This window comes from Euprymna scolopes, chromosome 3 (assembly GCF_053919585.1).
Source record: "Euprymna scolopes isolate OS-2025 chromosome 3, ASM5391958v1, whole genome shotgun sequence".
NCBI lineage: Eukaryota > Metazoa > Mollusca > Cephalopoda > Sepiida > Sepiolidae > Euprymna > Euprymna scolopes.
Window position 1 is genome coordinate 107,983,750 of NC_136484.1, and position 14,588 is coordinate 107,998,337.

Genomic DNA, 14,588 nt, shown 5'->3' on the forward strand with positions numbered 1-14,588 from the left:
CTCATCGTTCACATTCGACACGTCAACTTTTATAGCTTTTCGGGTATTCTGGCAAGGTTAGGGGTGTCTATTCCGAAAGCCGTTCTTAACATGGATAGATTGGTAGGTGTGTCAGAAATTTTGTTAAAAATAGTGAATAATTCCACCCCGTCTTTCCAAGCTTATAACTCCTCGAAAAATGTAACTCAAGCCCTAATTTTTTTCCAATTAAAGGAGCAAGGACCTGTAGAGGCCAGAAAGGAGTTATCTCCCTTTCACTCAGACTTTGCATAAGTAGAGTTATCCTCCTTATAAAAGGACAGGCGGATCGCCATTATTTGTTTACACTCGTTCATGGCGACACGCTGTCGGATTGGAAAACCAGCTTGCTTAACGCAAACCTTACATGACGCTACGAACATATTGTCACTTTAAAATGTGAAATACTTATATCGCAGCATTGAACTAAAGATATTGTTACACTATGGAACAAGAAAACGTTCTCTTATTACGTCAACTAGTCGAGTTACAAAAAGAAAACATCGAATTACGGAAGAACATCTTATACGGACGAGCGAACACGCCGCAAACAAAAAGAATGCAGCGACCTTCTATAGGTCTGGACTCAACAGATAGCGAATGGGCACTCTTTTTAGACACCTGGTCACGGTACAACGGTACAAGGAGATGTGCAGACTCGAAAATCCAGCTGCAATTCGGAACGAACTGCGAGAAGCATGCACACCAGAAACGAACAGGTTACTGTTTGAGCTCATTGGACCAGAACGACTCAACAATGCGGCAGAGGAATACCTTCTTCATCAAATACGAGTGGTGGCCATTCGAGGCTTACACAAGGAAGTCCACCGACAAACGTTTCACTCCATGAAGCAAAATAAGGGTGAGTCAGTGACCCATTTTTTATCGAGATTACGTGGCCAGGCGAAATTTTGTGAATTTCATATTCAGTGTCCGAACGAACCCACTTGCCGGCAGCAGGTTAATTACTCAGACGATATGGTTGCCGGGCAAATGATGGCAGGGTTAAGAAATATCGAACACCAGAGAAGGGTACTGGCAGAGGCAGCTACAGTTCCTACCTTGGATCTAAAGTTTTCACGGTTGGTTTGCCTGGAGGCAACAGACGAGGCAACTCCACACTTTTCCGATACCACACAACCTTTCGCGATGTCTGGGGTACAAAGGTCGAATCAAGTACAACAAATGCATGAGGCAAAGGCCCTGTCGACCCCATGGGACACCAAACCTTGCAACGGTTGCGGAAAAACATCACACCAAGATGGATCGATGAACCGGAAAGATTGCCCAGCAGTGGGACTCAAGTGCCACTTTTGTGGAATAGTAGGGCACATTAAAAAGGTGTGCTGGAAAATTAATAGGTCCAAAACGGAGGCTATAAAAAGCGGGGAGTCGTTCATGTTTTGCACTACGGATAAAGCCCCTACTCACAGACACAATGAGAGACAACCGGTAAACATTCCTCACCTTGAGTGGAATGGGAAACAGTTCCAGGTGGGCGCCCCAGAACCGCCCCCCTCAGTTACAGCAGAGGTAACTGTAATGAACAAGTGCCATGCGACCTTTGGAAGGGTGCCAAAGAAGCCGATGAAAGTGAGCACCCACGCCATCCAAGCCTTCGCAGACACAGGAGCCCAAACTTGCTCTGTTGGCCCCGAGATTCAAGGACTCCTCGGGTACCCACTTGGTTCCAACTACCCATCGGATAAGGGGTATAACAAATAGCCAGTTACACATCAAGGGGGTCCTGTTCTTACATATTAAGGTGGGATCAAGAGAAACACGACAGGCAGTGTATGTGTCTGACAACACATCCGGGCTCTACTTATCACAAACGGCACTTAAGGAGCTGAAATTATTGCCATCCAATTTTCCTACATCATTATCGCAAAGCAGCTCAGCGGAAACAGAAGAGACGGCCCCTTGCGGATGCCCGCACAGAGCACCGACTCCGAAGAAACCAGCAGCAATCCCATTGGAGTCAACCGACATTAACAGAGAAAAATTGGAGCAATGGCTAAAGGAACATTTCAAGGCCAGCGCATTCAATACCTGTCCACACCAACCACTCCAAGTAATGAAGGGTAAACCCTTAGAAATAAAATTCCTCCCAGATGCGACACCAACGGCAATCCACACACCAATACCTGTCCCCCATCATTGGAAGGAAAAGGTGAAACAAGATATAGACCGTGTTGTGGCACTGGGGATAATCGAACCCGTACCGGTAGGCACACCAACTACTTGGTGCTCGAGAATGGTGGTCACACCAAAAAAGGATGGGTCCCCAAGGCGGACGGTGGACTTACAAAAGTTGAACGAGGCGACCATGAGGGAGACGCACCACACTTCGTCCCCATTCAATCAGGTCTCGGTAATACCTGCACATACCAGGAAGACTGTACTCGATGCATGGAACGGTTACCACAGTTTACCGCTGTCTCCAGCTGCACGAAATGCCACCACGTTCATCACTGAATGGGGTCGATACAGGTACTGTCGAGCCCCTCAAGGATTCCATGGATCAGGAGATGGCTACACCCGTCGATTTGATGATATCACCATGGACATGGCTCGAAAAACTCGGTGTATAAATGACAGTCTCCTGTGGGACAACTCAATGGAATCCTCATTCTGGCACACAATTGAATATATAAACCACTGCGCCGATAGAGGGATTGTGTTTAACCCAGACAAGTTTCACTTTGCTGACATGGAAGTGGAGTTCGCAGGGTTTCAAGTAACAGCAAACGGGGTCAAACCCACAAGAAGAATGACTGAAGCCATCCTGAGCTTCCCCACCCCGACAAATATTACTGGGGTTAGGTCCTGGTTCGGAATCGTAAACCAAGTCTCCTATGCATTCTCACAAGCGGAAGTTATGGCCCCATTCCGAGAGTTGCTGAAAACAAAGGACAGGAAATTTTATTGGGATGAGACATTAGAACAGATATTCCAAGAATCGAAAAAAATAATAGTGAAAAGGATTGAAAAAGGCATCCAAACGTTCGAAATGAACAGAGCAACAGGACTCGCGACAGACTACAGCAAAACAGGGATATCGTATTTTCTGTTTCAAAAACACTGTAGATGTGAGGGGGAATTAAACATGAGTTGTGGGGATGGCCATTGGAAACTCATCCTGGCGGGATCCCGTTTTACCAACGACGTGGAATCACGATATGCACCAGTGGAAGGTGAAGCCTTGGCTCTGATCTATGGGTTGGAATCATGCCGCATGTTCATACTCGGATGCCCAGACTTGGTGATTACAGTGGATCACTTACCGCTCATAAAGATATTTTCAGACCGAGCCCTGGAGAATATAAAAAACCCACGCCTGTTAAACTTCAAGGAAAAGTCACTCATGTATAAATTCAAGATAAAACATCGACCGGGGAAACTCAACTTGGCCCCTGACTGTGCATCTCGGTACCCAGTGGGCACCCCACGAAGAGACCAGGACCAATCCATTGACACCGCAGTCAAAGCCGCCCTAACATCGATGTACGAGAATGATACTACGTTAAGAGCCATCACATGGGGAAGGATTGTGGCTGCGGCAGCCACAGTCGAAGAATGCAGGACTTTGAAAGAACTGATTCAAAATGGCTTCCCCCAGTCACGTAACAATATCCCAACCGTAGTTCGAGTCTTCTGGCCTATGCAGGAGGAGTTATATTGCCTGGAACAAAATCCTAATACCTCGACAACTCCGCGCAGAGGTATTGGAATCTCTTCATTCCGCTCATCAGGGTGTGAACGGAATGCTGGCGAATGCGAGACAATGACTATTCTGGCCAGGGTTGGATGCTAACATCAGGCAAACAAGAGCCCAGTGCCGCACGTGCAATGAAATCGCACCATCTCAGCCCAGGGAAGCCTTGATGTCCCCAGCAGACCCGGAATTTCCATTTCAACAAGTGGTGGTTGACTTCATCCAGATGCAGGGTAGACACTTTATGGTATACGCAGACAGGTATACGGGATGGGTTGAAGTGGCCCTAATGACGTCGGGAAGAGCCAAGACGGTGCGCGATACCTTGAGGACTTGGTTCTGTACCTACGGCGTACCGGAAGAGATTTCGTCGGATGGTGGACCACCATTTGAATCCCAGAAATACGACTCCTTTTTGAGCAATTGGGGCATACGAAAACGTACCTCATCAGCGCATTATGCCCAAGGCAACGGCCGCGCAGAGTTAGCCGTCCAAACCGCGAGACGTATACTGGCGGACAATACGGACAGTTATGGACGCCTGTGCCATGATCGGGCAGCCCGAGCACTACTGACCCATAGGAACACGCCTGTCCAAGATCTGGACATGTCCCCGGCCATGATGCTGTATGGTCGGGTCATTAAATACCACCTTCCTGTCCTGCGGGACAAATACCAGGTTCGAAAACAGTGGACAGAAATAGGCAAACTAAGGGAAGTGGCAATGGCCAAAAGACACATGAGGAACGAGCAGTAATCACAACCAACATTGTCGCCCACTCCGGGAACTCCAGGTAGGAGATTACGTCCAGATCCAGAACCAGGACGGGAACCACCCACGTCGATGGACAAAGACGGGGAGAATCGTGGAGACCCAGGGGTACCGACAGTACTGAGTCCGGGTCGATGGAAGCAATCGACAGACATTGCGCAACCATCGGTTTCTCCGCAGAATACACCTGGTAGTGGATGGCCCTCGTAACATCAGACAAGAAATCCTGAACCCACCTATAAATGTGGAGACCCCACAGGCACAACCTCCGGAGGAGGCAATGGAGGTGGAACAACATGCCGACACGGAATCCCCAAGCGAGCATGAGGAAGAAATGGAAGTGGAAGATACCACGGGAGGAGATACCCAAAAATACAGTCCTCCTCCGTTAAGGGAACCATCAAGTCGGAGGACGAGAGCCCCAAGGGGTTTGTCGCCGCAAATGCAGGGGAAATCGCACGAGTATTTCTCCACATAAAAGATGACCACAACAACTTGCTTTTGTGGTCACGAGGGGGAGGGGCATGTAGAGGCCAGAAAGGAGTTATCTCCCTTTCACTCAGACTTTGCATAAGTAGAGTTATCCCCCTTATAAAAGGACAGGCGAATCGCCATTATTTGTTTACACTCGTTCACGGCGACACGCTGTCGGATTGGAAAACCAGCTTGCTTAACGCAAACCTTACAGGACCAAAGTTTCATTAAAAAAAAATACAAAAAAAAACAAACAACATGTTTTTTTAAAAAAAAAGGTTTTAACTTCGGACTTTACAGGTAAATTTCTAAAAAACACTACTTTTTTTGTTGTTTTAAATTTGAAGATATTATTTATTGACCTTTTCTCTTCAATTTGTGATACATAACACTTTGGTGAATAAATTATTTACTTTTTAATAGACATTTCAAAATGGGAGGCGTGAATTATTCTACCCCTGTCTTTCCAAGCTTATAACTACTCGAAAAATATAATGGAAGCCTAATTTTTTTTTCAATTAAAGGAGCAAGGATCAAGGTTTCATAAAAAAAAAGAAAAAACAAACAACGTGGTTTAAAAAAAAGGTTTTAAACTTCGAACTTTACAGGTAAATTTCTAAAAAACACTACTTTTTTGTTTTAAATTTGAATATATTACTTATTGACCTTTTCTCTTCAATTTGTGATATATAAAACTTTGGTGAGTAAATTAATTATTTACTTTTTACTAGGCACTTGAAAATGGGGGGGGGGGGCGTGAATTAAAAAAAAACATTTGTCTAAAATATTATATTCGGTTTATTGGAAAGAGCATAAAATTTTACATTGACCCTGAAAATATCGTAAAAATCGAATCAATAGAAAAATTTTGATAGATTTTTAAAGTTTAAAAATTGAAAAATATTGAGTTCGTAAAATTCATTACTGTTTTTTAAAAAATAAAAAAATATTTCTATTACTTTTAAAACAACTTTAATAGTTTATTTTGGAAGTATAATCCATAAAGAAAATAAACAACCCACTTTTAAAAGAGAAATTACGAGATTTTTATATTTTATTCGCAGTTTCGTGATAGGGGTGTAAAATATTCCTACAAAAATTCTGATACATCTACTAGATTGGAGTGTTTATTCGTTGTAAACGTACCGAACAACCTATAAATGTCGACATTTCCAATGTGAATGGTAAGCTGGACTTATGTAAAAAATAACAAAAAGATATACCAAACTGACTTTTTCGTTTAAAAATGGAATTATTTCCCTTTCGTTATTAATTTTTTTTTTTTTAATTTTTTTTTTAATAAATATTTTGTGTTTTATATACATAAAGTACAATTGTTGAATGTTACTGTTTTGATTATATTCGTTGGGGGGGGCACAATTAAAAAATTATGAAAGATTAAAACGAAGCGAAATTTAAGTTTCTGTTCCATTTTTACAACAACCGTAAAATAGCGCATACTCAGCAAGTTTTATCGTAATTTATAAGCATAATATTGAAACACTAAATCAACATTTTCTTTATTTTTTTGCATAATTAATGATGGAAGTATTTTTCTGTTTATTTTCTTAACATCTGTTAAAAAAAAAAAAAATAATTTGTACATTCTCTTGAAAAAAAGAATCAAACTTTTCTCTACTTTCACATGTGTTCCATTTTAACAAACTGAGCCACAGCAACGCGTGGCCGGGTACAGCTAGTATATATATATATATATATATATATATATATATATATATATATATATATATATATATATTAGGTTGAGAAGAAAGTTCTTGTGGAATTTTTAATTTTGATTTCAAATGATGTATTTTAAAATAAGTTTTTGTTATATAATACCTTTACTTTATATATTATTTTAAAAATAAAACGTATTTTACTCTATCTAATCGTTTAAATTACAATCGTTTTTAAACAATTATGTCTTCTTTTTCAAAACGCTGAATACAAAATTGAAAAAAAGCAAATACACACAATTTTCTTATTTCAATTCAAGCTAGGTTGAAAAGCTGCTGAAACAGCTCACAATATCAACAAAGCGTTTGGCCCAGGAACCACTACTGAACGCACAGCACAATGGTGGTTTAAGAAATTTCCTGGTGGCAACGAGAGTCTTTAAGATGATGAGCGTAGTGGTTGGGAATCGGATGTTGACAGTAATCAATTAAGAACCTTAGTTGAAGCCAATAAACGCACAACTGTTCGAGAACTTGCTTCTGAATTAGACATAATGTATAGGACGATTTGCAACCATTTAAGAGAGATTGGAAATACAAAAAAAACAAAAACTTGGGTGCCTAACGAATTGAATGACAGCTAAAAGAAACGCAGTTATGAAGTGTTATCTTCCCTTCTTTTACGCAACAAGAATAACCCATTGCTCGACCGGGTTGTGACTTGAGATGAAAAATGGGTTCTTTATGACAATGCTCAGCTCAGTGGTTAGACGCCGATGAAGCTCCATGACACTTCCTGAGTTGCACCAAAAGAAGGTCATGCTGACTGTTTGGTGGTTTACAACCGGTCTCATCCATTATGATTTTTTTAATGTAGGCAGAACCATTACGGCGGGGAAGTACTGTAAATAAATGGATGAAATGCATCAGAAACTTCAACAACAACACCCAGCATTAGTCAACAGACAAGGCCCAATTCTCCTCATAACAATGCCCGACCGCATTTTGCTAAACCGACCCAGCAGAAGTTGAATGAATTGGACTATGAAACTCTGCTACATCCACTATACTCTCCAGATCTCTACTTACCGACTATCACGTTTTCAAGCATCTTAACTTTCTGCATGAGAAATGCTTAAAAAACCTAAGTGATATCAAAAACGCCTTCAGCAACTTTATCGCCACCAGAATGTAAGATTTTTATGTTACTGACATAAATACACTTTTTTTTGCGTTGGCAAAAGTGTGTTGATCCTGATAGTGCTTATTTCGATCAACAAATTTTTGGCTGAGTTGAGATATGTTTAGCTGAATTTAAAAATTAAAAACCACAAAAACTTTCTTGTCAACCTGATAGATGGAGCCTGAACCTAGAGTATACAGTCTTCATAGTGTAATTCAAGAAATGCCTGAACCCCAGTTTGAACCTGGTAATCAGCTCATCCTTGATCGTACAAGCTGTACAGATAATACCTTTACTGTGACCCAGAAATAATAGTCCATTGGATTGCAATCAGATGAGTTGCGGTGGTTACATCCTGAGAATGATGAAGTTGTGGAAGCTTTCAACCATTTTTGTTTTCTTGTTTTTTTGTTTTTTCCAGAGGCATGGCACAGCTCAATCCAGTAGGCATATGTATGGCTTTCCCACAGCCACCTTCTCCAACTAATGCTTGACAACAGTGGACTGAACCTCAACACAGACATTTGAATTGCGTCTGAGTTCCTTTTCAAAGATGGGGAGGTGTATGCTGTGGCTTTCACTGGAAACATTCAATAACCATCACAGTTTGAGTGAACTTGGTATTCATGGCACACGGGATTTCATACAGACGGTAGGCTAGTCATATGTTGTTCTGTGTATTGTGTAATTGGTCATGAGAAGAAACAAAGCATCTTAAGTTTAACTGAGTGTTTGACCTTGTTGAAGAATTCCTTGATTTTCATAAGTCGGTACTCATGGATGTTGATGGTGAGTGGTTGGCACTTACAACTCTTGTATGAGAAGTAGCGAAGACTTTCAGGCAGCGGTTTCTTCCTAATTGACCCTCCAATATCCATGTTTCTCACACCAAGGTCCACATTGTCTTGTGTTGACCTCATCACACCCTTTTTTTGACTTCTCAACAAATTGTGTGGATGCAATCAGGAAACCTGCTATGATCATTCCTGATTATCTTCATCGCAATTCTCCAAATTACATCTGATAGTCTTCAAGGTATTTAAGGAGTGCTGAGCTACAGCTAAGAACTTTTGAATCCTGTTCAAATCATCATGATGCAGGTCACTCTACACAAATATCTTGGTGCTTTCCAGTTGTCAAAGGTCTCAAGCCATCAAATTCAATAGTAGTACACAGAAACAAAAGTTGCATTTTAGATTATTGTCATGGGATAAGCTGATCTACCCATTTAAGGAATAATGGACTTACCTAGAGACAATAAATACAGTTACATCTAAATGTTGTGATAGTGATTTGTGGAAGTTATGGCCCCAGAATCATGATGTGTACTTCTGCAACATACTTTTGCTTATACACTTTTTGCTTAATTATACTACTGTGTTTGTCTTGATTAATACCAGCCTGCAAGCTCACAACACTAGCGACGAGCAATTTAAAACTTACCTTGCCACAACACTGGTGACAATGGATTCGAAACTTACATTGCTACAACAAGCATTATCAAATATTTCAAATGTTTGTGTGAGACGCTTGAACACCAGTTTGAACGTGGCAATCAGCTTGTGTTTGGTATTGCTGACGATACAGTTGGGATTAATGAAGTCGTGAAAGTACTCATACAGCTGCTTTTGGGTTTCCTTGAAAGTCTGACACAGAACTCAGTCCAGCAGCAAGGACTTTTTGTATGTGTGTGTGTGTGTAATGGAAATCGCTCCAGACACGGCGTGAAGCCACTTGATGTAAGGAACTAGCAAGAACGAATGATGATTATTGCAACGACATAAGATTTTTATTAACTTTAGACATGAAAATTCCTCTTTAATTGGCACAATAAAACTAAAGGACAAAACATAGATTTATATTCAGGTTAAGTATTTTTTGAACCACATTGCAGACAAAACATTGCGAAGGGCATCGATATTAAAAGAAAACAAAACACGCATCATACTTAGACGCATCACATATTTTGAATTGTTTTTCTTAAAATCAGTTATTTTGAAGAAAAAAAAAATCTAACAATAAAAACTAAACGTTTACGAACATATAAATAAATTTAAGATTTTCTTTTTTCATTTTTCTTATATATATATATATATATATATATATATATATATATATATATATATATATATATATATATATATATAGTACATTTTATTTGTTTTGCATAAGCATTAATATGGCAGGAAGTTCAGTCCGTAAGATTACTGACTAAGCTTTTGAGCTTTTGTATAAGCAACATTGCATGAAGAGGTCTCTAGTTACTTGTAACTGGCTGACCGAAACATGCTCATGAATGTGTAGCGACATATTAATGCTTATGTAAAACAAATAAAAGTATATCTTGCCCTACTTCGGTATTGAGCACTCTTGTATTAACCTCATTAAAAATTGATTGGCTACTTTACCTCTGGAAAATATTAACCTGGAATATATATATATATATATATATATATATATATATATATATATATATATATACATATATATATATATATATATATATATATATATATATGTGTGTGTGTGTGTGTGTGTGTGTGTAATATATACTTGTGTGTGTATGCATATATATATATATATATATATATATATGTATATATATGCATATATATATACACAATGAAAATATCAAAGAATATACCTTTAACATGCTTAACTTTTTCCTCCTAGTTATATTTTAATATTTTTATTCTTGTATTTGATAGCTTCTTTAATATTTATTAATATATAATATAATAATTATAATATAATATTAATATATACAAAGTGAACCATATCTTAATAAATTTCTGTCTATCACTTTCACTCTTTCTTACTATATATTGCTTTATCTCACTACCATAGTTCTCTCTCTCTCTCTCTCTCTCTCTCTCTCTCTCTCTCTCTCTCTCTCTCTCTCTCTCTCTCTCTCCTCTCTCTCTCTCTCTCTCTCTCTCTCTCTCTGTTTATTAACAATCAAAAGTAATAAAAAAGAGAAACACTCTGGGCACTACTACCATTTAACATGTAATTGGAGAGAGAGAGAGAGAAAGAGAAAGAGAGAGAGAGAGAGAGAGAAAGAGAAAGAGAGAGAGAAAGAGAGACAGAGAGTTGCTAATTTAGGATTTTGCTAATTATTTTTTTCATATTTAACTGCTTTACAAACTCACCTTTTCCTAGTTGAAACATCTTAATCCGAGCTCAATGGATGACTATATATGACAATAGATCACATTTTTTAAGTATATGAAAAGAATGATTTTAGACTTATTACTCGAGAATACAACAGTATATTTCCGTTCTAATGGCGCTCACACGCATACATACACAATAACATTTTCTTCACTTTGTTATGCTTAAGATTAAAATAACATTTTTGGTGCTGCGTCATGCATAAGTTTAAAACAAAATTTTTGTCATTCCATCACATTTAAGTTTGGAATAACATTATCGTCACTCTGTCTGTCACGTTTACAATAATATTATTTTCATTCCGTATGACGCTTAAGTATAAAATAATATAATTTTCATTCTGTATCACACTTAAGTATAAAATAATATTATTTACATTTCGTATCACATGTAAGTATAAAATAATATTATTTTCATTATGTATGACGCTTAAGTATAAAATAATATCATTTTCATTCTGTATCACGCTTAAGTATAAAATAATATTATTTTCATTCTATCACACTCTGTGTCATTATTAAGTTTATTAATGTCACTCTTTCACGCTTAAGTTTAAAACAATATAATTGTCACTTTGTCACACTCTGTGTCATGCTTAAATTTGAAATAGTATTATTGTCAATTTTTCATGCTTAAGTTTAAAATAATATCACTTTATACTTAAGAATGTGTCATGTTTAAGTTTGAAATAACGTTATCATAATTTTGTTATGCTGAAATTTAAAATATTATTTTCATTCTGTTACAATTTGTCATGCTTACGTTTAAAATAATAATATTGTCTCTCTGTCACATTCTGTATCATGCTTAAATTCAAAATAATTATTTCCACTCTGTCGCAATATGTGTCACGATTAAGATTAAAATAATATTATTATCACTCTTTCACGCTTAAGTTTCAAATAATATCATTTTCATTGTTACAATCTGTGTTATGCTTAAGTTTAAAATAATATTATTGTCTCTCTGTCACACTTTGTGTCATGCTTAAGTTTAAAATAATTATTTCCATTCTGTCGCAATCTGTGCCATGCTTAAGCTTAAAATAATATTATAGTCACTGTGCTACACTGTGTCATGCTTAAGTTTGAAATAACATCATCCTTAATTTGTCACACTTAAGTTTAAATAACATTTTTGTAACTGTATTCGGCATAAGTTTGAAACAAACTTTTTCTCATTTTATCATAAGCATTAAATAACGTTTTCTTCATTCTATCACACATAAGTTTGAAATAACATTTGCATCACTGTGTCACGCTTAAGTTTGAAACAAAATTTTTGTCATTCTGTTATACTCAAATTTAAAACAACATTTTCATCACTGTGTCACTTAAGTTGGTAATAATATTTTCGTCACTGTGTCATGCTTAAGTTTAAAATAACATTTTTCTCACCCGGTTATGTTTAATTTGGAAACAGAATTTGCCTTGGTTTGTTAAGCTTAAGTTCGAAAACTTCTTCATTGTTAAATACACAGATTGAGTGAATGCACATTAAAAAATATTCCTTCTTAACTTCTTTTTTTTTTCTTAACTGTTTTCATCCATTTTTAAAGAAGAAAAAAATGCAATTACTCTCTTTTCTTTTTCTTTTTTTCTTTCTTTCTTTCTTTTTCATTCTCGCTCTCTATCTTTTCTTTCCTTTTTTTTTTTTATTCTTATCCTACCTTAAATTCTTCCTGGGACCATCTTATTGTGATTTTTTTTTTTTTTTTTTTTAACTCAGTCACGTCATCTGTACGGCATCCGTCCTCCAATGCCATCCAAAAAGAAAGAACTCTTCTTCAAGAATAAAAGGGAGTTAATAATAATAATAATAATAATAATAATAATAATAATAATAATAATATAAACAATGGCCGGTTGTCGTGTTAATTCTTTACGCAACTTACCTTCGCAATTGTTACTGCTCACCCACTCGCAACCCTCAAAGACTCCAGAACCAGTTTCATCTGGCTCTTCTCTTTGCTTGATATTTCTTTGTAAAGGTTATCTACCTGTTGCACAGACCATTCCAACATTCACAGAAAAGTATAGCAAAGCACGTACAAGTTTGTCTGTATAGTGACATATCAACCCTTTTACTGTTAATACACAATCATCATCATCGTCATCATCATCAGCATCATCCTCATCATCATCATCGGTTTAACGTTCGTTTCACATGCTGGCATGTGCTGAACGGCTTTTATAAACTGACTTCTGATCAGATTTTAGTTATTCTTCTTCCTCTTGAGTTCGCCTTTATCACTTTGCCACTGGTTTTCCTTGGCCTTCCCCTGTAAGCTGACCATGCTAACTCAACTGTTCTACCTCTACTAGCCCAAGAACTCTCATCCATCCTTTCAAAATCCTAAACGAACCATTGTATGTGCTTAATTGAATGCAAGTTGCTATTTTATCCATAGCCAAATGAGGAATTTGAATATCTGTGCTGCCATATCTGCATCAACAGACGAAAAATCACAGAGGCAGGGGTAGAGGGTAGGGGGTGGAGTGGAACGTGACTGACAACAATGAAAGCTGATCCTTGGATGGCAATCGTTGACCAAGTGGAATCATAAATGGCTAGAGATCACCAGTTTGGACATCCCAAAATCATGTGATGTGGCGAACACTTATTCGAGATTGTGTCTAAAGAAGAAGGCGCCAGAAACACTTTTTATTAGTGATTATCAACACAAGTACAATTACAGACAAAGCTGGAAGAAAATTGTCAGTTTATGCCTTTCCCAATGAGATTGGCGATTGGATTTAAACTCTGTATAATCGTCTCCATAATGGTACAGCACTCCTCGTTAGATCAATCACACAACCAAACCTATTAAGATAATAAGAGCTCTACCCGGTTAAGAGGAGCAATTCATAAATTAAATTAAAAAGATGAGGAATAAAACTTTATTAAATCATCAGATCAATAAGAACGAAAATGAAAGGGAAGTGGAAAAGAAACTCTTTAGCTAAATTCTTCTCGTCAGAAGAGGAGAAAAACCGGCATTATAGCATACAAATAAACCCAGCTTGAGAACATCTAGATTAGAAATGAAAAATAGAAAAAAAAAAAAAATTTGTAAGTAAAAAATGAAAAAAAAAAAATAAATAAATAAAAAGATGGGTTGAATTAATGGGGACTATTAAAGAGGATGAGGATGAAAATTTAAGGAGTATTGGTATGGGAAGGGGTAGACAACCGGGGGGGGGGGAAGAAGAAGAAAATATGAAACAAGAAATAAAATAGAGAAACATATGATAAAAGTGTGAGAAGAAAAGGGAAAAAAAAGGAAATTTAAGCAGAAATAAGATAGAATAAATTTAAAACATGATAGATAATCCAACCAAAGTCCTTGGAATGGTAATCTGAGTAGGACCACCAGTAGTCCAGCAGAAATCGGTTCAAAAAAATATCCAATTCAAGGAATATTAGGTAAGGTTATTCTCACTAGAACCTCAAAAGTCAGTAAATGATCGGGAAGCGCTTCGAGAATGGATTGCAATATAATGTTCTCAGGAAAGATAATCCTCATGTGAATCCCACATGTCTGGAATTGATCTGAAGAGGTTTTGAAGA

At 37.5% G+C, this 14,588-nt stretch overlaps 1 protein-coding gene across 1 annotated transcript in view; it reads right to left on the minus strand.

The window, feature by feature from the left end:
- LOC145258031 (rho guanine nucleotide exchange factor 17-like) overlaps positions 1-12,708 on the minus strand; it is a 577,357-nt gene extending 564,649 nt beyond the window's left edge. The window contains exon 1 of the mRNA XM_080115765.1: positions 12,688-12,708. The gene's annotated coding sequence lies outside the window, so the exon portion shown is untranslated. The remainder of the gene's footprint in view (positions 1-12,687) is intronic.
- Between the last annotated feature and the right edge of the window lie 1,880 nt (positions 12,709-14,588).